Here is a 25,327-nt window from a genome sequence, read left to right on the forward strand (position 1 = left end):
TCATCAATAATAATTCATACCACTAAAGAATTATTATTGAACTACCGCACCAATCCCAAATTATGTTTTGGGCTCCTTCTTATTATGAGTGTGTTAGTCTCCCTATGTTTAAGATATCAAATGTCCACTAATTAATTGAGTTACTGACAACTCTCTTTAATTAATATCTTAGTCCAAGAGTAGTACCACTCAACCTTATCGTCATGTCGGACTAAGTCCACTTGCAGGGTTTAACATGACAATCCTTATGAGCTCCTCTTGGGGACATTCTCAACCTAGATTACTAGGACACAGTTTCCTTCTATAATCAATAACATACACTATAAGGAATATCATTTCCCAACTTATCGGGCTTATTGATTTATCGAACTAAATCGCACCCTTTGATAAGTCAAAGAAATAAATATTAAATATATATGCTTGTTATTATATTAGGATTAAGAGCACACACTTCCATAATAACTAAGGTCCTGTTCTTTTATTAAGTCAGTATAAAAAGAACTTACCTTAAATGGTCTACTCAATACACTTAGAGTGTACTAGTGTAATTTATTAGTCAAGATAAAGTAATCCCTAATTACACTACGACTTTACCGACGGTTTGTTCCTTTCCATCTTAGTCGTGAGCAACTGTTTATAATTTATAAAGAATTGATAACATGATCTTCTATGCGTGACACCACACACCATGTTATCTACGATATAAATTAATTGAACAACTACATTTAACATAAATGCAGATATTTGACCATTGTGATTCTTTATTTCTAAATGTTTTATACAAAAACTAAACTTTTAGTATACACTCTAACAATCTTCCACTATACTAAAAGACTATGCTGCCATATATTCTGCTATACATCTGATTACCAAACCTTCAACATGCCCATCTAAAGCTCTTTCCTTAAGGGCCTTAGTGAAAGATTTTCTAGGTTATCACTTGATGCAATCTAGGTGACAACAACTTCTCCTCATTATATGATTTCTCGTATTGGGTAGTACTTGCGCTCTATTGTGTTTACTTGCCTTATGGACTTATGGTTTCTTCGAGTTTGCTACTGCACCAAATAATTTTGGGCAAACCAGAAATCATATCTAAGTCTATCTTGAAGTATCTGAGCCATACAGTTTCTATGGCTGCCTCAAAGACTACCATATACTCAGCTTCTATGCCGGAGTCCGAAAAGCACCTATGCTTAACACTCCTTCATAGTTATGGCTCCACCTCCTAAAGTAGACACAAAAACCCCGAGGTTGACTTACTATTGTCCCTATCTGATTGGAAACCAGAATTTGTGTAACCCACAGGGAGCAAATCATCTACCTAGTAAGCTATCATATAATCTCTAGCCCCTCTAAATAACCTATTGTGTTCTTTAGAAGTTAAATTAGGAATCGCAGACGAAACTTAACATCATTGATTCCAAATTTAACTTATTTGTTCTTAATGGTTTAGATTTGAATCACAAGCTGAACTTAACACTATTGATTTAAATCTACCTAAGTTATTAATTCCATAAATATTAATTTCCAAAATTGGCTTCCAGGACTGCATGGCGAGGCACATGATTTTCTTGGATATGAGAGCAACCACCACCTCCTAAGGCAAAGTCTTTTAAGGAAAGCTAATATTTATTTCCTTAAATAACTCTAGGTTAACTAAAAAGAACAATCAAATCACAAATTCGAAAAAGAAGAAAACACAAACTCAAAAAATAAATTCGAAAAACTAGATCTAATTGTCTCTTGTATTTAGAATTCTTACAAAAATAAATAACTAGCATGATGCGGAAAACAATTGCTAATTATACCTTCTCTTTGTAAACTAATGACTTCGAGATCTTCTGCCGTATTCCTCGCCTCGCCTTGGACGTCGTGTGGGCGACGATCCTCCAAGATGAACACCACCCAAAAGAGTCCTTCCTCTTCCTCAAAGATTCGGCCACCACCACCACCAAGGAGAAGAGAGCAAAGGGAAAGGGAGAAGGGAGAGGGCCGGCCATCAAGAGATCTCCAAGCAAAAGAATAAGAGTTGTGTCTCATGAAGCCCCCTCACCCCTTCTTTTATATTACTTGCTCAAGGCAAATAAGGAAAAACTTTTTACAAAAATAAAATCATCAAAGAGTTTTTCCTTTTCCCTTTTAATTTTTCCTTTTCTTTCCTCTTGGTTGAATTAATCACCAATTTTAATTTTGTGAAGATTTTAATTAATTTAATATGGCCAGCCACTTGCTTGGACACCAAGCAAGGTGGCCGACCACCTCATCAAGGGGAAAAAGGAAATATATTTTTATAAAATTTTACAAGAAAAACTCTTATAAAATTTTATAAGCTCTCTTTCCTAAAGTAGGAGTTAAAAAAGGAAAGTTCTAAAAATTAAAACCATATTTTAAAATTTAAAACTTCTCTTATAAAATTTTCGTTTTTAACATGATGATAGAAAATTTTAATTTTAAAACTTATCTCCCCCTTTTTTTTTTCTAAACCATGAGGATGGTTAAAAAAAGGAAAGTTTTAAAATTTTTAAAACTCTCTATTAAAACATGTGGCCTAATTCAAATAAGGAAAATTTTTAAAATTAAAATCTCTCTTTTAAAACTTATAGTTTTCTACAAAGAGAAGATTTTAAAAATTTAAAACAACCCTCCTATTTGAATTAATCTTGGCCAACCCCTACAAGCTTGGTCACCAAGCAATAGGGCCGGCCCCTATAAAGAGGATGTGGCCGGCCCTTGCTTGGTCACCAAGCATTGGACCGACCCTCTTCTTGGACACCAAGAAGAGCCTTACATTTGGATGGACTTGAGGCTATAATGAGGCTACGATAGGGACCTAGAGGAGAAATTGGTTTTGGCCTTCCGATGAGCTTGAGTATCCCGTGCTCACCCCGAACACACAACTCAAGTTCATCGATAATAACTCATTCCACTAGAGAGTTATTATCGCACTACCGCACCAATCCCAAATTACATTATGGGATCCTTCTTATCATGAGTGCGTTAATCTCCCTGTGTTTAAGATTACGAATGTCCACTAATTAAGTAAGTTACTGACAACTCACTTAATTAATATCTAGCACCAAGAGTAGTACTACTCAACTTCATTGTCATGTCGGACTAAGTCCACTTGCAGGGTTTAATATGACAATCCTTATGAGCTCCTATTGGGGACATTCTCAACCTAGATAACTAGGACACAGATTCTTTTATAATCAACAACACACACTATAAGTAATATCATTTCCCAACTTATCGGGCATATTGATTTATCGAGCTAAACCTCACCCTTTGATAAGTCAAGGAAATGAATATTAAATATATGAGTTTGTTATTATATTAGGATTAAGAGCACACACTTCCATAATAACCAAAGTTTCTACTAAGTCAGTACAAAAAGAACTTACCTAACTGGTCCTACTCAATACACTTAAAGTGTATTAGTGTAATTTATTAGTCAAGATAAACTAATACTTAATTACACTATGACTATTCTGATAGTTTGTTCCTTTCTATCTTAGTCATGAGCAACTTTTTATAATTTATAGAGAACTGACAACATGATCTTCTAAGTGTGACACCACACTCCATGTTATCTACTATATAAATTAATTGAACAATTACACTTAATAAATAAATACAAATACTGACCAATATGATTCTTTTATTTCAAAAATAAATGTTTACAAAAGCTAGGCTTTTAGTATATACTCCAACAATCTCCCATTTATACTAAAAGACTAAGTTGCTATATCTGTTGCCATACATCTGATTCCCATCTCCTCCACATGCCGATCAAAAGCTTTCGCCAGAAGGGCCTTAGTGAAAGGATCAGCCAGGTTATCTACTGATGTAATCTTGGCGACAACAACTTCTCCTCGCTTGACGATGTCTCATATCAGGTGGTACTTGCGCTCTATATGTTTACTTGCCTTATGGGCTCGTGGTTCCTTCGAGTTTGCAACTGCACCGCTATTAGCACAATAAATTGTGATGATCTTGGGCAAACCAGGAATCACATCTAAGTCCATTAGAAAGTTCCTGAGCCACACAGCTTCTTTGGCTGCCTCAGATGCTGCCACATACTCAGCTTCCATGGTTGAGTCTGAGACGCATTTATGCTTAACACTCCTCCATGCAATGGCTCCACCTCCTAGAGTAAACACATAGCCTGACGTGGACGTACTATTGTCCCTATCTGATTGGAAGTCTGAATCCGTGTAACCCACAGGGAGCAAATCATCTGCCTAGTAAACTAGCATATAGTCTCTAGTCCTTCTCAGGTACTTTAATATATGCTTTACCACAGTCCAATGTGTTGGATCGAGACGCGCTAGAGGGGGGGGGGTGAATATCGCTCGTGGCTACTTTGTTCGATTTTCGAAAAACTATCGGAGTAATTAAAACACAGCGGAAATGAAATAGAGAAAACACAGACACGAATAATTTACTTCGTTCGGAGCCTAAGGCGACTCCTACTCGAAGGCCCGCGATCTTTGATCGCTTTCGGTGGGCAACAACTATAAGTTCAAAATAATTACAAACTGAAGTACAATAATTGACAATAATTAATTATACTGACGACAATTAAGAAATGAAGATTCGGAGCTCCTGGTCGTCGGGCGCAAGTAGCAGCACTTCGAAACGTCATTTCGAGCAGCACGTAGCACTGGAATCACTTTAAAATTGATGTTCTGAAGTGCTGGTCGAAACCCCCTTATAAAGGGTGTTCAAGGCACCTTAAAGGCTGTTCAAGGCGCCTCCATGCTGTCGAGTCTTCCGCGTGGATCAAGCTTGATCTGGTCGAACTTCATCTGCTTAAGGCGCCTCAAACCCTACTCAAGGCACCTTCCAAGGCGCCTTATACTCCCTTCAAGGCGCCTCCATTGATGCTTCGCAGCCAGGTCAGCTTTTGCACCCGAGGCGCCTCCAAGCTCCATGGAGGCGCCTCGGACACTGTTCATCCGAGGAAAAGCTTCGTTATTTTGTACCTGCAAGACATGTTAGTCCCAAACAACATCCTGCAACACAAAGTTAGCACAAAATAACAGTATGAATAATAAAAAATGTTATGACAGTCTCCGGACTGTCCGGGTCTGACTTCGGATTTCTAACTGGAAACCCTAGGTCGACCCGACGCCTACTGTTCCCTCTACGGGGAACGCGTCCTCACCTACTCCACTCAGGAGATTTACCTGTTGCCAGTCGATCCTCCAGATCGACTGGACTTTTGCTCAGTACTTGACGCTTCCGGACTTTTTGCTGGACATCCGCTTCCCGGCTAGTCTAGTCTTTCACCTGGTTCGCGACATCAGGACTTTCCACCTAGGGTTACCACCCCCTAGGACTTTTGCCTGAAACCATCGACCTGCCAAGACTTTCCGCATAGGGTTACCACCCCCTATGACCTAGGGTTACCACCCCCTAGGATTTTCCCTTTGCCTAACCGCATCTAGGACTTTCCTGAAATCCTCAAGCAGACTTGTTAGATTACAAAACACCTTAACTTTGAATCCTTTGCCATTATCAAAACACGAGTTTGATCGTCGGATGCTTTCCCGCACCAACAATCTCCCCCTTTTTGATTATGACAACTCAAATTCAAAGTTAAGTAAACAAACGAATAGATGAACACTTTTAACACAGGCAAATTTGCTAAGAATAGATGAACACATTTAACTAAGAAAATTTGCTAAAGTAAACCCTACGAATTTAAAGTTTAGCGCCAACTATATGCTCCCCCTTAACTGTTGCTCCCCCTTTTATAGTATTTTAAATTTGAATTTTACATTTACTTTTTTTGCTACTCTCCCCCTTTGCCATATATCAAAAATAAGCAAGAATAGTCATTTGAATAACTAGATTTTGAGACCACTTAACAGTCATTTTAGCTAAGTGAAAAGATGATGTTAGCTCTTTGGAAACTTAGTTAACATTATATAACTGTTAGGAAGTGGGTCTTTTTGATAGATTTTAAAAGCTAGTAAAAATATAATTCTTACTTAGGAGAAAATTTTAAAATTGCTTTTTAAAATTTGAAGGTTATGAGTTTAGTTTTGAAAAACTGGGTTGGAATATACAAAGTTAGATTTCAAAGTTAGCTAAGTTCAACAAAGTTTGAAAATTAAGATTGGAACTTAGCTTAGCTCTTTACAAGTATTGAATTTTTGAAAACTATAGTTTAGGTTAACAGTAAACTTATCTTAAATTTAAACAATATTTAAATTTTAGGACAAGGAGGTAGTAATGTAGCTAAAAATTTGGTTTAGGTTATTCATTCAAAGTCAGTTGGTCCTTAAGTCCAAGCATGAGTCAAGTATAATAGATTGACTTTAAGAGATATCAGAGCCCTAAAGATCAAAACATGCTTAACTAAAAAACTGAGTGTCCTTTACCAACTGTCTAACCTTTAGCTACTAGCTTAATTGCCTATAGGGCAACAACTTTTATATGGTTAGTCAAGTTAAGTCAATTTGGTCCAGTTAGATTTGACTAGAGCTGGAAGGCTTAACTTGATTGATGTATATTGCATATTTAACGCCCAGACTCATATCGATGCACAGATATAAGCATTCTTGAGTCCAGGCTGTACTCTATGCATCTCACGTCGTTCTATGTTTTTCAATCACAATCAAGGTATACCTAGGTGTTTGTGAGATGCTCTGGCTTAAGTCTAGGGGAACATGATTTCTAGGGGAAAGCTTAGGCTAAGTCCAACTTTTGAAAAATTCTAATAAAGTGGAATTTTGAAAGCTATTTTTCCTAGATTTTGAAAAAAAAAATGAGATAACAAAATGTGACACCTACTCTACCCAACACATTCCTATTTGCATTCTAAGTGCACTGAACTCAAGTTCAGGTAAGGGTTTTGTAAAGATGTCAGCTAGGTTTGATTTGGACTCAACATGGTTGAGTGCAATTTCACCTTTAGCTACGTGATCCCTTACAAAGTGGTGTTTTACCTCTATGTGTTTAGTCCTAGAATGGTGAATAGGATTTTTGGTCAGATTAATTGAGTTGATATTATCAATAAAGATTTTTGTATTTTTATATTCTAGTTGATAGTCTTTTAATGTATGCATCATCCATAAAAGTTGAGATGCACATTCTCCTAGAGCTATGTATTCAGCTTCTGTAGTGGATAGAGCAACACAATGTTGCTTTCTGCTTGACCAACTTACTAGGCACTGACCTAGAATTTGGTAGCTACCACTTGTGCTTTTTCTATCTAATTTACACCCGGTATAATCCGAATCAGAATAGCCATAAAGGTCAAAGGTGCAAGTTTTTGGGTACCAAAGTCCTACATTTAGAGTTCCTTTAATATACCTAAGTATTCTTTTAACATAAGTTAGGTGTGACTCTTTTGCACAGGATTGGTATCTTGCGCACATACCTACTGCAAACAATATGTCGGGTCGGCTTGCAGTTAGGTAAAGTAAGCTACCTATGACACTCCTATAGTATTTTGGGTCTACTGGTTTTCCTTCAGGGTCAGAGTCAATGTTAATGTTGGTTGCCATTGGAGTATTTATAATTTTTGAATTTTCCATGCAGAATTTTTTAATTAACTCCTTAACATATTTAGTTTGATAAATGTAGATTCCATCTTTGGTTTGTTTTATTTGTAAGCCTAAGAAAAAGTTGAGTTCCCCAACCATACTCATTTCAAATTCACTTTCCATTAATTTAACAAATTCTTTTAAAAATTTTGAGTTAGTTGAGCCAAAAATTATGTCGTCAACATAGATTTGGGCTATAAAGATGTCTTTTTCTATAGTTTTCACGAACAAGGTCGGATCGATTTGTCCTTGGTTAAAGTCTTTGGATATTAGTAATTAGATAATCTTTCATACCATGCTCTAGGGGCTTGTTTTAGTCCATATAACGCCTTTTTTAATTTAAATACATGGTTTGGGTAGTCTATGTCTTCAAACCCTAGAGGTTGGCTTACGTAGACCTCTTCCTTGATAAATCCATTTAAAAAGGCTGACTTAACGTCCATTTGGTACAATTTGAATCCTTTATTTGCTGCATAGGCTAATAACATCCTAATGGACTCGAGTCTAGCTACCGGAGCATAGGTTTCATCATAGTCTAAGCCTTCGACTTGACTAAACCCTTTGGCTACTAGCCTAGCTTTTTTTCTTATTATATCACCGTGATCATCCAACTTGTTCCTAAAAACCCATTTGGTGTCTATTATTGATTTATCTATGGGTTTAGGTACAAGGTCCCAGACTTGGTTTCTCTCAAATTGTGCTAATTCTTCTTGCATTGCAATGATCTAGTCTGGGTCAGGTAGGGCTTCTTCTATAGTCTTAGGTTCAATTTTAGAAATAAGGGCAATCTAACTAAGGTTTCTATAGGATGATCTAGTTCTGACTCCTAGGTTTGGGTCACCCAAAATTTGGTCAGGTGGGTGAGAGGTACTTGCTCTAGTTGGTCTCAGCTGTGGGTCAGAAACTAGTTCTTCTGACTCATTAAGGTTAGGTTGGATTTCATCATCTTCTATAGCTCTTGGGGTGATGTCAATATTTTCATTTATATTGGATAGGTTGTTTTCTTCATCAAATATTACATTAGTTGTTTCTTCAACTTTCAAGGTATTTTGATTATATACTCTAAAGGCCCTATTAGAAGAGGAGTATCCTAAAAATATTCCTTGGTTAGACTTAGGTGTAAATTTTCCTAAGTAATCTTTGGTATTTAAAATGTGAACTTTACAACCAAATACTTTTAAATAGTTTAGGTTGGGAATTTTATGATAGTAAAGTTCATAAGGTGTTTTATTGTGAAGTTTGTTAATTAAAATTCTGTTTTGAATATAATTTGCAGTATTTATTGCTTCAGCCCAAAATTGATGATTTAAGTTATATTCGTTTAGCATAGTTCTAGCGGCTTCTTGTAGTGTTCTATTTTTACGTTCCACTAGACCATTTTGTTGGGGGGTTCTAGGACATGAAAATTCATGTTGGTATCCATTTATTTTACAAAATTGGGTAAACCTATGATTTTCAAATTCCCCCCCGTGATCACTTCTTATTCTTTTGATTTTAGTTCTTTTTCATTTTCCGTTAATTTGTAAAAATTACTAAATATTTCATAGGTTTCATCTTTTGTTTTTAGGAATTTTACCCATGTGTACCTAGAGTAGTCATCAATTATTACTAAGCAATATTGGTTCTTGCTTAGTGATTTGGCTCCATGTGAATCAAATAGGTCAAGGTGAAGGAGCTCAAGTACGGTGTTAGTTCTTTCTAAGTTAGTTGACTTGTGGGTTGACTTGGTTTGTTTTCCTTTTTGACACGCATCACAGATTGAGTTTTCAATAAATTTTAATTTGGGCAAACATCTAACTAGACCATTTTGACTCATTTTTGAAATGAGTCTAGTGTGCATGTGACCCAGTCTTTTGTGCCACAGTTGGGTTTCCTCTTGTTGTGTCAAGAGACACTTTATTGAGGATATTGATAAGTTAATTGTGTAGATGTTATTCTTTCTAAGTCCCTTAAGTCTAATTTCAGGGTTTTCGATGTTTTTAACTAGACATCCAGATTTATCAAAATTGACTAGATATCCGCTGTCACATAATTGACTTATACTTAGTAAATTAAAGTTAAAATTTTCAACCAATAAGACATTTCGAATAATGAAATCAGAACTAAGTTCAATATTACCTTTTCCGATTACTTTAAGTTTACCGTCGTTGCCGAATGCAACTGATCCTAACTTCTTGTACTTGAGTTTAGTAAACTTCAACTTATCTCCAGTCATATGTCTGGAGCATCCACTATCCAACATCCATTGATCCAATTCCTACACATGAAGTAGTTTGAATTGGTTTTTAATGGATTTAAAGATAGCTTAATTGAAGTAGACTCCTTAGATTTTCTATCTTACTCAATTGTATTCAAAGTAATTTAGCAAACACTTAATCCTATGGTTATTTTTAATTAACGTTTTTAAAAGATTTTATAGTTAATTAATTTTAAGATATAATTTTGGAGTTAATTAAGTTTTGAAAATGATTTTAATTTTAATTAATTTTGAAATTGAGTTTTAAAATGATTTTGAAATTTAGTTTTAAAATGATTTTGAAATTTAATTTTAAAATGATTTTGAAATTTAGTTTTAAAATAATTTTGAAATTTAATTTTAAAATGATTTTGAAATTTAGTTTTAAAATAATTTTGAAATTTAATTTTTAAAATGATTTTGAAATTTAATTTTAAAATGATTTTGAAATTTAGTTTTAAAATGATTTTGAAATTGAGTTTTAAAATGATTTTGAAATTGAATTTTAAAATGATTTTGAAATTTAGTTTTTAAATGATTTTGAAATTGAGTTTTAAAATAATTTTGAGTTTTAAAATAATTTTGATTTTGTTAATTAAGGATAATTTAATTGTTGATTAACTTGATTTAAGTTTAAGTCAATTTTCATAGTTTAATTTCTTAGTCATCTCACCCGATCTAAATTGTCAATCAGGGAACCTTATAATTGTTGTGAGATGAATTATTGTTGAATTTAAAGGTCTGGTTTAACTTTGTGTTAGATTCAGGTTTAACTTTGGGTTCAACATGTAAACATTCTTTGGATAAACTTCTGGGCTATGGTGAGTCACAAGGAGCTCATTAAAGTAACCATGCCTTCGAGGTTTCCCAAATAGTCCTACCCATTAAACTTAATACTAATCCTTGGTCTAACTAGTTAGGATCCATTTAACAGTAGCTTCGGTCAGTTCCACTTGGCCAAATGCACCAGGTCGAAGCCATATCTTCCTAGACATGCGATGCCCAAGCTTCCCTAACGTACTATCATCCAAAAACTTCACCAGTACTGTGGGTCAAGTTAAACCTAGCCCGTTTTAATCTAACATTAATTACCCTACCGGGCAATGTACTCTTGTTTTACCCATTTCGGGTAGATTAGGTTCAGTTACCCTGTCGGGTAGTTCAGTTGGAGGTGCCAGCTAGTTTGGATCCTCCATCTATTTTTGAATTTTGAATTTATAAGTTAATTTTGAATTTTTAATTTGATTTTGAATTTTGAATTTTGAATTTATAATTTAATTTCGAATTTTTAATTTGATTTTGAATTTTGAATTTATAATTTAATTTCAATTTTTTAATTTGATTTTGAATTTTGAATTTTGAATTTTGAATTTATAATTTAATTTCAAATTTTTAATTTGATTTTGAATTTTGAATTTTAAATTTTTAAGATCGTTTTTCTTTTAGCTCCCCCTGGATCATAGCCTCGATATGGTCTATCGAGCTAGTGTATTTGATCCTTCGGAACCCAGTATTGGCCAAGTCCAACTTGATTGATCAATTTGGACTTGGGGACCCATGCTTGGACTGATTTACTACTTTGTTTGTTTATTAAGGATAAATAAGATCTATATTTCTTTTTACTTTTATATCCTAGCCCAGTTCTGTTGTAGACGGCTCTTTGTGTCCCAAGAATTAGGTCCAGATTCTTGGAGCCCAGAGAAAACCGTTCTAAGGTATTTTTTTAAATCTTTTACCTGATTTTTCAAACTAGAATTTTTTTCCTCAAGTTTTTGAACTTGAGTTGAATTTCCAGTCTGAACTTGATCAGGTAAGGATTTAGTGTTAATCACTTCTTTAAGAACAGCTACTTCCTTTAGAAGTGATTTAATCCTAAGGTTTGACTTGGCTAACTTGCGTAATAAATAATTGACTAAGTTGTTAAGCCTCGGAATACTTACAGTGGAGTCTGGCCCTTCGGAAACGGATGCGGATCCGTGGCTTTGCTCGGAGTCGGCCTCTGACTCGCTCTCGCTTTCGACGATCTTGTCCCGGGCCATCAGTGCGAGTAAACTCGTCTGATCGAGTTCGTCGTCTTCGTCCTCATAAGAAGATTCGTCCCACGTTGCCTTCAGGGCCTTCTTTCTTCTTTGCTTTTTGGCTTCTTTTTGGTTGGGGCAGTTCGCTTTGATGTGCCCCTTCTGGTTACACCTGTAGCAGGTGACTTCAAACTTTACCTTCGAGTTCGGTTGGGCCTCCTTGGATTGAACTGCCTTCTTCAGATCTTTCTTGTTGAAGCCCTTCTTCTTCTTGTAGAGCTTCTTCACGAGATTCACTAGTTTGCTGGTCAGTTCATCTTCTGACTCTTCTGAGTCAGATTCGTCTTCTGATTCCGGTTCAAATTTTCGTCGAGATCTTGGTTCACGTGTTCGACTAGTACCTGCAACCAAAGCGATACCCTTCTCGGTCGGCTGTGCATTAGTTTGTTCATGAAGTTCAAATTCACTAAATAATTCATCTAATTTTAAGGAAGACAAATCCTTGGAGACTTTGTAGGCATCTACCATCGATGCCCACAATGTACTCCTAGGAAACGAGTTAAGAGCATACCTTATAATGTCCCTATTTTCTACCTTCTGCCCGATTCCATGAAGAGAGTTCAGAATATCTTGAATTCGAGCGTGTAACGAGCTTGCCGTCTCGTCTTCCTGCATTTTTAAGTTGTATAGTTTATTAAGTAATAAATCATGCTTACTTACCTTGGTTTCTGAGGTGCCTTCGTGAAGTTCGATCAGTTTCTCCCACAGCTCCTTTGCGGAAGAGAACGGACCAACTTTGTTGAGCTCTTCCTTGGTAAGACCGCACTGGATGGTTCAGGTAGCTTTGGCGTCGGCTTCCACCTTTTTGATAAAGGTTGGCTCCCAGTTCTCATAGGATGTAGGCTTGCCGTCTGCATCAGTTGGTAGTTGCAGTCCTGTCTTGACTATCATCCAGGTGTCGAACTGGATCTTCAGATATATCTCCATTCGCCCCTTCCAATATCCGAAGTCTTCTCCGGAAAATAGTGGGGGACGAACAGTGCTATATCCTTCTTGTTGGGCCATTTAGATCTGGAAAAACACAAACAAGAAGATCTATTCCAAGACTGAGTCTTGGATTAGTAGTGCGGGAAGAAGAAGAAAAAATAACGAGCTCAAGTGGTATTGACCAACTTTTAGCAACACTGATTTGAAAAGAATTAGAATTTTAGCTACTTAGCTAATTTCTAATTGACTCCGAAAGAAAAATAAACAAAATACCACGAAAAAAAAACTGTTTTGAATGATGGTTGCACCAATTCAAAACAACCCCGCTTTGATACCAATTGTTGGATCGAGACGTGCTAGAGGGGGGGGGGATGAATAACGCTCGTGGCTACTTTGTTCGATTTTCAGAAAACTATCGGAGTAATTAAAACGCAACGGAAATGAAATAGAGAAAACACAGACACGAAGAATTTACTTCGTTCGGAGCCTAAGGCGACTCCTACTCGAAGGCCCGCGATCTTTGATCGCTTTCGGTGGGCAACAACTATAAGTTCGAAATGATTACAAACTGAAGTACAATAATTGACAATAATTAATTATACCGACGACAATTAAGAAATGAAGATTCGCAGCTCCTGGTTGTCGGGCGCAAGTAGCAACACTTCGAAACGTCGTTTGGAGCAGCACGTAGCACTGGAATCACTTGAAAATTGATGTTCTGAAGTGCTGGTCGAAACCCCCTTATAAAGGGTGTTCAAGGCACCTTGAAGGCTGTTCAAGGCGCCTCCATGCTGCCGAGTCTTCCGCGTGGATCAAGCTTGATCTGGTCGAACTTCATCTGCTTAAGGCGCCTCAAACCCTACTCAAGGGGCCTTCCAAGGCGCCTTATACTCCCTTCAAGGCGCCTCCATTGATGCTTCGCAGCCAGGTCAGCTTTTGCACCCGAGGCGCCTCTAAGCTCCATGGAGGCGCCTCGGACACTGTTCATCGAGGAAAAGCTTCGTTATTTTGTACCTGCAAGACATGTTAGTCCCAAACAATATCCTGCAACATAAAGTTAGCACAAAATAACAGTATGAATAATAAAGAATGTTATGACAGTCTCCGGACTATCCGGGTCTGACTTCGGATTTCCAACTGGAAACCCTAGGTCGACCTGACGCCTACTGTTCCCTCTACGGGGAACGCGTCCTCACCTACTCCACTCAGGAGATTTACCTGTTGCCAGTCGATCCTCCAGATCGACTAGACTTTTGCTCAGCACTCGACGCTTCCGGACTTTCTGCTGGACATCCGCTTCCCGGCTAGTCCAGTCTTTCACCTGGTTCGCGACACCAGGACTTTCCACCTAGGGTTACCACCCCTAGGACTTTTATCTGAAGCCATCGACTTGCCAAGACTTTCCACATAGGGTTACCACCCCCTATGACCTAGGGTTACTACCCCCTAGCGTTTTCCCTTTGCCTAACCGCAGCTAGGACTTTCCTGAAATCCTCAAGCAGACTTGTTAGATTACAAAACACCTTAACTTTGAATCCTTTGCCATTATCAAAACACGAGTTCGATCGTTGGATGCTTTCCCGCACCAAGACAATATCCTTGTTCAAGGTTACTCTGATATCTGCTAACCATGCCCACGGCAAAATAGATATCAGGTCTCGTACACAGTATTGCATATATAAGGCTTCCTACAGCCGAGGCATAAGGAACTGCTTTCATGTTCTCTATCTCCTTTGATGTATTCGGAGACATCTCTTTAGATAAAGCTACTCTATGCCTAAAAGGTAAGAAACCTTTCTTGGAGTTTTGCATGTTAAAACGAGCAAGAATTGTATCTATATATAAAGCTTGGGATAGGCACAACATTCTTTTCTTGCGATCCCTTATAACTTTGATCCTAAGAATGTATGAACATTCTCCTAAGTCTTTCATATCAAATTGTTTGGACAACCATACCCTTACGTCCGATAATACCTTGACATTGTTGCCAATTAACAAAATATCATCTACGTATAGTACAAGAAATACCACCACGTTTCCATTACACTTCTTGTATACACAAGACTCATCCAGACACTGAATAAATCCATATGACTGGATTACTTCATTAAACCGGATGTTCCAAGATCTTGTAGCTTGCTTCAGTCCATAAATGGACCGATTGAGCTTACACACTAGATGCTCTTTGCCCTTTTCAACGAACCCTTCTGGTTGCTTCATATGGATGTTTTCTTCAAGACTTCCATTAAGGAAAGCTGTCTTGACATCCATTTGCCAAATCTCATAATCCATATGAGCAGTAATAGATAAGAGTATCCGAATAGACTTAAGCATGGCTACCGGTGAAAAAGTTTCCTCATAATCGATTCCCTCTTTCTGAGTATACCCTTTCGCAACAAGCCTTGCTTTGAAGGTTTCTACCTTCCCATCTATCCCTCTTTTCCTTTTGTAGATCCACTTGCATCCAATGGCTTTTACACCATCAGGTGGTTCTACAAGCTCCCAGACCTTATTAGAATACATAGATTCTATTTCAAAATTCATTGCCTTTTGCCAAGATACTGCATCTATATCTTGGAGTGCTTCGTCATATGTTCGGGGATCAGGTTTATGTTTACCTGGGATCAAGTCCGAAGACTCTCCCAAAAACATGAATATCTCAGGTTGCCTCACAACCCTCCTACTACGATGAGGCACTGTCTCTGGCTGTGTATCATGTGTGACACGTGTTGCAGTTTTTTGTGGTACTTCATCTTGTACTGTTGGTACTAAAGTAGACGTGCCCTCTCTAAGTTCTTCTAGAATAATTTTTCTACTGGGCTTGTGATCCATTATATAGTCTTCTTCTAAAAACTGGGCATTAGTGCTAACAATGACCTTCTCGTCTTTAGGACTATAAAATAAACCACCTTTCATTCCTTTGGGATAACCCACAAACACATGAATTTCTGTACGAGATTCTAACTTATCAGCATCTGGTTTTAGCACATGTGCTGGACTACCCCAAATCCGAATATGTCTTAAACTAGGTTTTCGTCCATTCCACAATTCTGTGGGAGTAGAAGATACTGACTTAGAAGGTACTAAGTTCAGAATGTGTGCTGCCATTTCCAAAGCGTATCCCCAAAACGAATTTGGTAATTCTGAATAACTCATCATCGATCTAACCATCTCCATAAGAGTCCTATTCCTTCGTTCTGCCACACTATTCTGTTGGGGTGTACCAGGTACGAACAATTGGGATTGAATTCCGACCTCTGATAAGTAATTCCTAAACTCTCTTAAGAGGTATTCGCCACCATAATTAGACCGTAGTGTCTTGATACTTTTACCAAGATGTTTCTTCACATCAGCCTTGTACTCTTTGAACTTATCAAAGCACTCAGACTTGCGGCACATCAGGTAGATATATCCATATCTTGAATAATCGTCTATAAAAGAGACAAAATATTCAAAACCACCTCTAGCCTTGATAGACATAGGACCACACAAATCAGAATGAACCAATTCTAACGCTTCTTTGGCTCTATACCCCTTGGCCTTAAAAGGCCTCTTGGTCATTTTACCTTCTAAGCAAGATTCACAAGTTGGAAAATTTTCCAACTCTAATGAACCCAAGAGTCCATCAGCTATAAGCCTTTGAATCCTACTTAAGTTAATATGACCAAGCCTTAGATGCCATAGATACGCTTGGTTCATCTCCGAAGGTTCATTTCTCTTATTAGAGTTAGAAGATGTGTTATTAATTTCCATATTTTGCTTTGTGAGAGAAATTAGATTTAAAGTATATAAATTGCCAACCAATGCACCAGAACAGATAATCACTTTATTTCTCTTTATAACTACATTGTTACTAAAGGAAACTGAATATCCATCCAAATACAGTTTAGAAACTGAAATTAAATTCTTTCTAAAACTGGGTACATAAAGACAATTTCTTAAAACCAATTTTCTATTCCTATCAAATGATAAGTAGACATCTCCCACTGCAACAGCCGCCACCTTAGTAGCATTGCCCATGTAGACGGTAATATCTCCTTCAGATAGTCGTCGGGTTTCCTGGAACCCCTGCAAGGAATTACAGACATGATCAGTGGCTCCCGTATCTACACACCAAGTGCTGGTAGATAACACCGTTAAACATGTTTCAACAATTAGAGCATGAGATATACCTTTATTGTTCTGATTCCTACGAGGACAGTCCACCTTCCAATGTCCTGTCTGCTTGCAGATGAAGCACTTGCCTTTCGGCTTCTTCATTCCAGCTTTTTGTCCCTGAGGTTTATACACTTTCTTTGCTGAAAAGACCTATTTCTTCTTCTTCTTGCCTTTCGGCTTAGAAGTAAAACCATTTTCAGCATAGTGAATCTGAGAACTTTGACGAAATATTCCTTCTACTGCCTGTAGTTCTGTCAGAAGTTCCGCCAACGTATACTCTCTTTTGTTCATGTTATAGTTCAGGAGAAACTGCTCAAAACTGATGGATCGAAAAGAATTTAGATATCTCCACAATAGCATGATATTGTCCACTTTGGGCCTAGACCCTCATGACTTTGCTCTTGGGCTCTCCCCAAAAGGCCTCATGCCAATGGAGATATCTTTTCTCTTATAAACCCATGATCTTTCCCATGTGTTTCCAATATGGGACTATGTTTGCAACCTTGCAACCCTAATAATTCTCCCCCTCAAACAAAGGACCATAGGCTTCCCACGTCCCATCCTCGACCTACCAGGTCTTCCTGCCCATCAGTCCACCCGACCTACTAGGACCTAGCCACAACTAGGACTTCCTGCCTGGTATCTGGTCCTCTTGATCCGAACATAGGAGCCCCTACTTTCTTTGTTCGAGGTCAATATTATACCCACATGGTTCAATCAGACCATAACTTGTGCACAGTCGGCAGTTAAACCTTCTGGCAGTCCAGACTCTGATATCAATTGTTGGATCGAAAAGAATTTAGATATCGACAAACCTAACTTAACTTATTTGTCATTCATCAAAACCTGGGTTAAATCGTTAGTGCTAACCGCACCAGCAATCTCCCCCTTTTTGATGGAATGACAACCTGGTTAATTTAGTGAAAACATATGCAAGAAAAAAATAAGTAACAACATGCATTTATGTAGTTTTTAAGTTAGTTTGTATTTTCAGTTTGGTTTAGCTAACTTAACATACCAATTGTTGGATCGAAAAGAATTTAGATATCGACAAATCTAACTTAACCTATTTGTCATTTATCAAAACCTGGGTTACATCATTAGTGCTAACCGCACCAACAATCTCCCCCTTTTTGATGGAATGACAACCTGGTTAAGTTAGTGAAAACATATGCAAGAAAAAAAAAGTAACAACATGCATTTATGTGGTTTTTAAGTTAGTTTGTATTTTTACTTTGGTTTAGCTAACTTAACCACCTAACCCTCCCCCTTTGGCATTCATCAAATAAGGACATAAGTCAAGTAATCAACAACACAGAATACAGACAAAGTAAAAATTGTAAGAAATGATGTCAAGTTAACTTGGGGGAGTTTAAACTTTTGAAAACTTGTTTAAAGCATTAGCTTTTAGCTTTTAGAAAAATAGCTAAGTTTAGATAGTCTAATTTTCAAACATAAGTGTATAAGTTCTAAATTTTAAGATCAAGTTTTAAATTTTCAAAACAAGTTTCAACTTTGAAATGCTTTTTAAACATAAGTTTTCAAAACCAAAATTCCAAAACTAAGTTTGAAAAATCTATTTTTCAAAACTGATTGAAATTTATTTTTCAACACTAAGTTTGTAAAAGATTCAATTTTCAAAATTAAGGAAAATGATTTTGAGAAGCTTAGTTTGTAAACTTAAGTTTTGAAAAATCTAATTTCCATAATTTTCAATAACAAAGCAATTTTTAAAACTAATTTTTATAAAATTTAACTTTCAAATCAAATTGTCAAAATTAAGTAAAATCAAATTTTAAGAACTAGATTTTTAAATTCAATTTTCAAAACTAAGTTAAATCTAATTTTCAAAATCAATTTTCAATAAAAAGTAAAACCCAATTCTTAAAAGCAACTTAGTTTTATAAGAGTTAGTTTTCAAAAATAGGTTTAAGAAATTTTTAAGAAAACATTTTTCAAACATAAATTTTAAAATATTTTAAATAAAGGGAAAATTTTAATTAATTCCTCCCCTGAACCTGACATAAAATTTTGAAAATATTTGCTAAAAATATTCAAAGTAGAATTTTTTTTTTAAAAAAAATTGAGGTAGAAGTTTCTAGAGAGATTTTAAAGAGAAGATTAAAAAATAACACTTAAGGAGATAATTAAAAAAATAAACCTCTTCCTGAATTTGATACTCCTTTAATTTATTAATCCTCCTTATTTATTACTCCCCCATAATATAATGCTAAGGTTTGAGTGTGTTAAATTTCAAGCCCTAACACATTTGTCTACCTAAGTGTTCTAGGGGATTTGGTAACACTTATATTATTTACATATTTATCTCTGTATCCTTGATATAATTGTTTATTTGAGTTTGATTAATCAATAATTAATATTAGATTCAGGTGCTTAAGCTTCAGTTTAAGATTTAATAAGATAAACTTTATTAAATCAAAAACAGTTGGCCATTATCAATAATTTATTGATTAATTTTTACTTGATTTAATAATTTAATACTTAATAAAATAATTTAAATTTCATATTAATTGATTGAGTTGTCAATGAAAGTCTAGTTATAATTATTTTTTTTATTTACTTCCTTTTAAGTGAGATTAATTTAGTTTGAAGTTAGCATGAAGTTAAAATTATTAGACACAGTTAAGTAAGGTTTAATTCAAGTCAATTTTAGTTCTTAAATGAAGTTAAACTTATTCTACATATTAATTACATAATTAAGTTTAAAGTTAAAGTTAACGAAATTTAAGTTTTTAAGTTAGGTGTCTAAGTTTTAAAAGGATTTAAAAGAATTATTATTATTATTATTTTTAAGGGATTTCTAACCGGATTTCTAAAATTGTGTTTAAAAGGATTTTAAAATGATTTTTATAATTATTTAATGACAATTAACATACGTTCAATTCAATTTTGATTTTAGATTTAAATTAATATCAGTGATTAATTTAGGTTTAAGTTTTAAGTTTTAAGTTAAATTTTTAAATTTTAATTGTAATTTCAATATTAAGTTTTAATTTAAGTTTTAATTTTCAGTTAGGTTAAATTAAGTTTAAAAATAATTTTAAAATTAAAATAATGTTTATGGTAAAAAAAAGTTTAAAATCTAAATAATAATTTTTAAAGTTTAAATAATCAATAAGAGTATTTTTTTTATGTTAACAAAATTTTATTAAAGTGAAAAATAATATTAAGAAGAATTTTTCAAAATGATTTATAAAAGATTTAATTTTTAAAAGACTTCTTTTTTTTAACTGATTTTTGAAAGAGTTCAAAAGTAATTTTTGAATAATTTTTAAAATAGTTATTAAAAGAATTTTTAAATATTTTTTAAATAATTTTTAAAATAATTTTTAAATGATTTTTAAAAGAGTTTTTTTTTAAAATTTTAAAATAATTTTATAAGAGTTTTTTAAATAACTTTTAAAATAAGTTTTAAAATAATTTTTAAAATAATTTTTAAAAGAGTTTTTAAATAATTTTTAAAAGAATTTTTAAAATAATTTTTAAAAGAGTTTTAAAATAAATTTTAAAAAAAATTAAATTAATTTTTAAAAGAGTTTTAAAATAAATTTTTAAAAAATTAAAATAATTTTTTAAAAGAGTTTTTAAAATAATTTTTAGTAACAATTTTTAAAATAATTTTTAAAAGGATTTTAAAAGAGTTTTTAAATAATTTTTAAAATGATTTTTAAAAGAGTTTTTAAATTATTTTTAAAATAATTTTTCAAATAATTTTTTAAAGGATTTTTAAAGGATTTTTAAAATAGTTTTTAAAAGTATTTTTAAAATAGTTTTTAAAAAGATTTTTAAAATAATTTTTAAAAGGATGTTTAAAAGGATTTTTAAAAGAGTTTTTAAAACAAATTTAAAATAATTTTTAAAATAGCTTTGAAAAAGATTTTTTTAAAGAATTTATTTTTAAAATAATTTTTAAAAGGATTTTTAAAAGTATTTTTGAAAATAATTTTTAAAAGTATTTTTAAAATAGTTTTAAAAAAGATTTTTAAAATAATTTTTAAATTGTTTTTAAAATTATTTTTAAAAGGGTTTTTAAAATAGTTTTTTTTTAAAATAGATTTTTAAAATAATTTTTAAAATAGTTTTTAGAAGTATTTTTAAAAGAATTTTTAAAATAGTTTTTTTTGATAGATTTTTTAAAATAATTTTTAAAATTGTTTTTAGAAGTATTTTTAAAATAGTTTTGTTTTAATAGATTTTTAAAATAATTTTTAAAATAGTTTTTAGAAGTATTTGTAAAATAGTTTTTAAAAGGATTTTTAAAAGATTTATTTTAAAAAAATAATTTTTAAAAGGATTTTTGATAGAATTTTTTTTAAAATAGTTTTTAAAAGGATTTTTAAAAGTTTTGTAAAATGATTTTTTTTAAAGAAAATAATTTCTTTTAAGTTAAATTTTTTTAAGCTAATTTTTTATTAAAAATATTTTTAAAATAATTTTAATTTTAATTTTAACTTAATTTTAATTTTAATTTTGCTTTAGTTTTAAATTAATTGTATTTTTAATTTTTAATTTAATTTTCTCTAATTTTAATTTAATTTTAAGTCCTTAGTCATCTCACCCGATCTAAATTATCAATCGGGGAATCCTATTATTTTGTGAGATGAATTAGATTCTATTTTAGGGTTTGGTTTAACTTTGTGTTAGATTCAGGTTTAGTTTTGGATCTAACAAATAGGCATTCTTTGGATTAGAGTCCTAAAAGTAATTTCCTCAATTAGAGTCCTAAAAGTAATTTAAAAATATTTAAAAATGCTATAGAAATATTCTAGGAATTTTTAGAAATTTTTAGAGTATTTTTATGTAATTTTTGGAGGTCGTTTGGTATTTTTACTAAACGAAGGAAGTTTCGTCAAAAAAATATCCAAGCCGAGAATTGAACCCACGACCTTTGACTCGGTCAAAACCCAATTGACCAGGTGGGCAAACGGATTTTTTTGTTTAGAAAAGGCAGCGAATTTATTTAAGATAGTTAACAGAATATTGGATTATAAAAGGGATAAGTTGATGTTGGATTTGTCTGTTTAGAAAAGGTAGCGAATTTATTTAAGATAGTTAACAGAATATTATAAAAGAGATAAGTTGATGTTGGATTTGTCTGTTTAGAAAAGATAGCGAATTTATTTAAGGAGTTAACAGAAATATTAAGTTATAAAAAGGGATAAGTTGATGCTCTGTTTTTCCGTGACTTAAACCATTCTCTCCTTCTTTTCTGCGTAAGATGGCGGAGCTCAGGCAGAAAACGAAAGGGAGTTAGGGCATCATCTCCGGCGGCCGGCCAAGGTCCTAGAAGCCCTTTTTGTTCAGTTGTGAGTCCAAGAATCAAGGTAAGAGCTTCTCACCTGCAGTAGGAGTAGTTTCGGACCTTTGTTCTTCTTGAATTCGAAGAATAAGAAGAGCTTATAGTGCAGATTTTTAATTAAGCCTATAGTGCAGATTTTAATTAAGCTTATAATGCAGATTTTTATGTAGAACTTATATTGCAGATTTTAATTAAGCGCTTATAGTGCAGATTTTTAATTAAGCCTATAGTATAGATTATAATTAAGCTTATAGTGCAGATTTTTATGTAGAGCTTATATTGTAGATTTTAATTAAGCGCTTATAGTGCAGATTTTTAATTAAGCCTATACTACAGATTTTAATTAAGCTTATAGTGCAGATTTTTATGTAGAGCTTATATTGTAGATTTTAATTAACCGCTTATAGTGCAGATTTTTAATTAAGTCTATAGTACAGATTTTAATTAAGCTTATAGTGCAGATTTTTATGTAGGCTTATAGTGCAGATTTTAATTAAGCTTATAGTGCAGATTTTATGTTTGCATAGTATGCAGAAATAGTGTAGCATAGAATGCAGAATCTTGATTAGAATAGTATGCAGAATTTTGATTAGCATAGTATGCAGATTTTTGTTTATGCATTTCAAAGTTAGAATTTGTTTAAACATTTCAGTTTTTAAAGAAGCATTCTTTTATTAGAGGTATTAACAAGTATAAGAAAGATAAAGAAAAGAAAGAAAAAGGCCAAGGCCTTAAGTAGATCCCAAAGTCAAGACTTTAGGGATTTTGGCACACAAGGTGCTCGTTAAAATGTCGAGGCATTATATATTAGAAGTATTAAAAGATAACAAGTATTTTACTTTTGTCAGTGGTACTGTACTGGACTCTCAGTTGTCCTTGGGTTGGGCTCCCATAGTCGTCCCTAGGTTTAGATAACCTAGTAAACCCTACTAGATTCGGGACCAGCTATCTCGGGTCTAGTTAGGGATGCGCGCATAGCAAGTACAGTTGCCGGGCCCAAGAAGAAAGTTGATTATTATTTTGAAGTATTAAAGTATAAGTTTTCAAACAAAAGAAATAAGCTTCACATAAGTTTAAAATTCAGCAAGTTTAGCTTTCTTATATACTGACATGTTGTTTAGATTTGCTTACATGTTTAGTATTTCAGTATACTATGTTTCGTTTGCTATTAGATGAGCATTTAGTTTCTATATTTCTTTTAGCTTACATGCATACTCGAGTTTTGTGAGTTAGATAGCACTTACTAAGCAATTTTGCTTATAGATGCATTTCCTTTTACTGCAGATAAAGGAAAGGAAAAGCTATAATAAAGGAAGGCGACAAGGAGGTGCGGATGGATGTGTGATGCCTGGACTATAGAAGCCTTGGGATTTAGCATAAAAATTTATTAACAAAGAGTTGAGTAGAATGTATTAGATGAGTCATTTAGTCTTCCGCTGCTGGTTAATTGTATGTTTTGAGTTCTCCGAGAGTTTTAGGAATTACTATCAACATGTGTGCAATGTTAGTTAAGTCAAGTTAGTAGTCCAGTAGCGCTCCGCCCTCACAGTCCAGTAGTGAGGAGGGTGGGGTGTTACAAAGATGGAAAACTAAAAAGTGGTGCCAAGACTTGGTCTTGGATTAGCAGTGCGGGAAGAAAGAAGAGTAATGAAAAAAGTTAAATCGGTGTTGCACCAATTTAGTTTTAATTACAAAAAAAATTTTCAAAAAGGTAATAATACAGTTTGGAGTTATGCGAAAAATGAAAAGCCGAAAAAAATAAAAGAAATGTTTCTCCCCCTGTCTGATTGGTGGTTGCACCAAATCAGAGTGGTACCTGCTTTGATACCACTTGTAGGATCGAAAAGAATTTAGATATCGACAAACCTAACTTAACCTATTTGTCATTCATCAAAACCTGGGTTAAATCGTTAGTGCTAACCGCACCAACAAAAACTTCTGGGTAGCGTTTGGAGAATTATATCGACCTCGATTTCCCCATCGATTTCTCCTCCAAGGACTTGTATTTCATTCAGATACGCCATCATTTTTAGGATATGATCCCTTACGGGTATTCCCTCAGACATGGTGGCCGTTATTAACTTTCTCATTGCCTCTTGCCTTGCAGTCCGACTCTGGTGCCCAAAGAGTTCTTTGAGATTGTTCATTATATCATAAGCTGTTGGTAAATCTTGATGCTGATGTTGTAATACATTTGACATTGATGCCAAAATGTAACACCGCGCTATCTCATCATCTTTTACCCATTTCTTATGATACTCAATCTCCTCTGGGGTAGAGTCACCGTTAGGTGCATCAGGGCAAGCCTCAGTCAGTACAAATTTATAGCTTTCAGCAGTAAGAACAATGTCCAGGTTCCTTTTCCAATCTATGTAGTTGGGTCCAGTAAGTTTGTTCTCTTTCAGTATAATGGCTAGTGGGTTGAAAGTCATCCTAAGAATCACAAAAATAACTTTGGTCAGGACTCTAAATTTAGAATAATATTGATTCCTCAAAACAATACTTATTTAAATCAACCAACACCTCAAAACACCGTGAATTTTGTATGCCACGATAGTGTAGACGTATACAAATTGAACATTTATAAAAGGAGGGTATAACCCATTAATTTTATTATCTTGTCAACCTAACTTTTTGAGAAATAAAATTAATAGTTGGTATTCTTCGGTCACACAAATAATAGCAGTGACCCCGATGGGGAGGATACTATTAGACGTTCCTAAGTGTATACCATTACTTGATACTAAGTTCATTAATAAGATTGTGCCCCTTCCGATGGGGAAGATCACACGCTCTTAATTAATTTCATATAGTCATACAAAATGAAAGTTTGATCTAGTGATCCACAAACAAACTCATCCGATATGGAGGAAGGCACTTAGAGCCAACGCACAAGTTTGTTTGCATCACTTACAAACCAGTAATGGAGACCGTGGAATTTATTAAAATAAATCCCTCTCCCACTTAGTTATTTAAAGTGAGGAATTTTAAACTATCCTAGCATACATCACATGGCTACACACACATCACAGTAAATAAAAACAATAAA

The sequence above is a fragment of the Zingiber officinale genome, chromosome 7A (genome assembly GCF_018446385.1).
Source record: "Zingiber officinale cultivar Zhangliang chromosome 7A, Zo_v1.1, whole genome shotgun sequence".
In the NCBI taxonomy this organism is placed as follows: Eukaryota; Viridiplantae; Streptophyta; class Magnoliopsida; order Zingiberales; family Zingiberaceae; genus Zingiber; species Zingiber officinale.